Here is a 3,986-nt window from a genome sequence, read left to right as displayed (position 1 = left end):
GCTGTACTGGTGGTTTGTGTGTGGGTGTCACATGTCCCAAATTGAACCCGATTCCCTATATAGTGCACTACTTTTGACTAGCGGCTCTGGTCAAAAGTAGTGCACTATATAGGGAATTGGGTGCCATTTGGAATGTAAGCCTCTGTGTTGGGCCTTGGCTTCATTAACATTCCCCTTCAGCCCTAGAGCAAACTCAACCGTGGCTCGAGCCCCAGTCTTCCACAGGTCCATATGTCTGGGCACCAAACCCAAAGCCCAACTGACAGGGAAACATTGCTCCGAAAACACGCCAATGTCCTCTCTCCATCTGCCTGGCTCCACAAAAAATGTAGTGGTAAGGCATTTATGGTACAGTACATCCACACTATTCAGACTGAAGTATATTTGGGTACTATAGTACCATTTTCAAACATGTTTGGCTAGAGAAACAGGGGAATGCAGCAGAGACGTAGGCACACACAGTAAGGTACAGTAGGCCTACTGCTAATGTGACAGTTGAGATTATGTGTATTAGAAGTAAGGATAGGGGTCTTTCCTTTTTCTAGCTCAGTGATGTAGAATCCTCAGACTTCTGAAGACTGGATACTTCCATGGCATCTATGGCATAGAAAAATAATCATGATTCTATGGCCTATGGTATTATCAAACTGTACCTAGGCCTACACTCTAAAAAGTAGGGGTTCAACAAGGGTTCTTCAAAGAACCTTAGAGTTCTTGGCACTGAAAATGTCCCCCAGAAATGTCTTCCAAGTACCCCAAAGGACATACTTGGTATTTTGGGGGTATTTTATTACAATGTTTCTAATATAAAGAAGTGATGCAGTCAGTCTCTCCTCAACTCTTAACCAAGAGAGGCTGGCATAGTATTTATATCAGCTCTCTGATTACAATGAAGAGCAAGACATGCCGATCTGTTCTGGGCCAGCTGCAGCTTAACTAGGTCTTTCCTTGAAGCACTCGACCACACGACTGGACAATAATCAAGATAAGACCAAACTAGGGCCTGCAAGACTTGCTTTCTGGAGTGTGGTTTCAAAAAAGCAGAGCATCTCTTTATTACGTACAGACCTCTCCCGATCTGTACAACCAGTGATTCTACAGTTGAAGTCGGAAGTTTACATACACCTTAGCCAACTGCATTTAAACTCAGTTTTTCCACAATTCTTGACATTAAATTCTAGTAAAAAATCCCTGTTTTAGGTCAGTTAGGATCACCACTTTTATTTTAAGAATGGGAAATGTCAGAATAATAGTAGAGGGATTTATTTCAGCTTTTATTTCTTTTACCACATTCCCAGTGGGTCAGAAGTTTACATACACTCAATTAGTATTTGGTAGCATTGCCTTCAAATTCTTTACCTTGGGTCAAACGTGTTGAGTAGCCTTCCACAAGCTTCCCACAATAAGTTGGGTGAATTTAGACCTATTCCTCCTGACAGAGCTGGTGTAACTGAGTCAGGGTTGTAGGCCTCCTTGCTCACACACGCTTTTTCAGTTCTGCCCACAAATTTTCTACAGCATTGAGGTCAGGGCTTTGTGATGGCCACTCCAATACCTTGACTTTGTTGTCCTTAAGCCATTTTGCCACAACTTCAGAAGTATGCTTGGGGTCATTGTCCATTTGGAATACCCATTTGTGACCAAGCTTGAACTTCCTGACTGATGTCTTGATGTTGCTTCAATATATCCACATAATGGTCATTATTGCCAAACGGTTCTATTTTTGTTTCATCAGACCAGAGGATATTTCTCCAAAAAGTACGATCTTTCTCCCCATGTGCAGTTGCAAACCGTAGTCTGGCTTTATGGCGGTTTTGGAGCAGTGGCTTCTTCCTTGCTGAGTGGCCTTTCAGGTTAAATCGATATAGGACTCATTTTACTGTGGATATAGATACTTTTGTACCTATTTCCTCCAGCATCTTCACAAGGTCCTTTGCTGTTGTTCTGGGATTTATTTGCACTTTTCGCACCAAAGTATGTTCATCTCTTGGGGACAGAAGGTGTCTCCTTCCTGAGATGTATGATGGCTGCGTGGTCCCATGGTGTTTATACTTGCTTACTATTGTTTGTACAGATGAACGTGGTACCTTCAGGTGTTTGCAAATTACTCCCAAGGATGAACCAGACTTGTGGAGGTCTACAATTTTTTTTTCTGAAGTCTTGGCTGATTTCTTTTGATTTTTCCCATGTCACACAAAGAGGCACTGAGTTTGAAGGTAGGCCTTGAAATACATCCACAGGTACACCTCCAATTGACTCAAATGATGTCAATTAGCCTATCAGAAGCTTCTAAAGCCATGACATCATTTTCTGGAATTTTCCAAGCTGTTTAAAGGCACAGTCAACTTAGTGTATGTAAACTTCTGACCCACTGGAATTGTGATACAGTGAAATAATCTGTCTGTAAACAATTGTTGGGAAAATTACTTGTCATGCACAAAGTCTTGTTAACAAGAAATTTGTGGAGTGGTTGAAAAATAAGTTTTAATGACTCCAACCTAAGTGTTTGTAGACTTCGGATTTCAACTGTATATGTTTTGACCATGACACTTTATAATCTAAGGTAACGCCAAGTAAATTAGTCTCCTCAACTTGTTCAACAGCCACACCATTCATTACCAGATTCAGATGAGGTCTGGAACTTAGGGAATGATTTGTACCAAATACAATGCTCTTAGTTTTAGAAATGTTCAGGGCCAGTTTATTACTGGCCACCCATTCCAAAACAGACTGCAACTCTTTGTTAAGGGTTTCAGCGACTTTATTAGCTGTGGTTGCTGATGCGTATATGACTGAATCATCAGCATACATGGACACGCATGCTTTGTTTAATGCCAGTGGCAGGTCATTGGTAAAAATAGAAAAGGGCAGAGGACCTAGAGAGCTGCCCTGCAGTATACCACACTTGACATGTTTGACATTAGAGAAGCTTCCATTAAAGAAAACCCTTTGAGTTCTATTAGATAGCTCTGAATCCACAGTATGGCAGAGGTTGAAAATCCATAACACATGTTTTTTAAACAACAGGTTATGGTCAATAATATCAAAGGCTACATTGAAATCTTAACAGTACAGCTACCACAATCTTCTTCTTATCAATTACTTTAAACCAATCACCAGTCATTTGTGTCAGTGCAGTAAATGTTGAGTGCCATTCTCTATAATCATGCTGAAAGTCTGTTGTTAATTTGTTATAAGAGAAATAGCACTGTATTTGGTCAAACACCATTTTTTCCCAAGGTTTGCTAAGAGCTGGAAGCAAGCTTACAGATCTGCTGTTAAACCAGTAAAGGCCACTTTTCCAATCTTGGGTAGTGGAATTACTTTGGCTTCCCTCCAGGCCTAAGGAATAAAGATATGACTGATAGGAGTGGCTATAGAGTCAGCTACCATCCTCAGCAGCTTTTCTCCTAAGTTGTCAATGCCAGGAGGTTTATGCATGAATACAATGGCTCGCTGTTCATTGTTGGCATTTCCTGTCTAAGTTTGCCCACTTTGCCAATGAAGCAATCATTGAAAAAATTGGCAACATCAAATGGTTTTGTGATGAATAAGCCATCAGATTCATTGAAAGATGGAGTTGTATTTGTCTTTCTGCCCATAATACTCACGTTTTTATTATTTATCTTGGCTTCATAATACAGTTTCTTCTTCTTTTTATTGAGTTTAGTCACATCATTTCACAATTACATTTGCAGCAAGTCAGCCAATCAGATGTGCAGCCAAAGGTAGCCACATCTCTTTCAACCATACAGTTTTAAAATTCCTCATCAATCCATGAAGCCTTAACAGTCCTAACAGTCAGTTTTTTGACCTCTTGAGTGTAGGGGGCAGTATTTTGATGTTTGGATGAAAACCGTACCCAAATTAAACTGCCTATTTCTCAGGCCCAGAATCTAGAATATGCATATCATTGTCAGATTAGGATAGAAAACACTCTAAAGTTTCCAAAACTGTCAAAATATTGTCTGTGAGTATAACAGAAC

The sequence above is a fragment of the Oncorhynchus masou genome, chromosome 32, assembly GCF_036934945.1.
Source record: "Oncorhynchus masou masou isolate Uvic2021 chromosome 32, UVic_Omas_1.1, whole genome shotgun sequence".
Classification (NCBI taxonomy): Eukaryota; Metazoa; Chordata; class Actinopteri; order Salmoniformes; family Salmonidae; genus Oncorhynchus; species Oncorhynchus masou.
Note: the sequence above shows the minus strand (reverse complement) of the source record.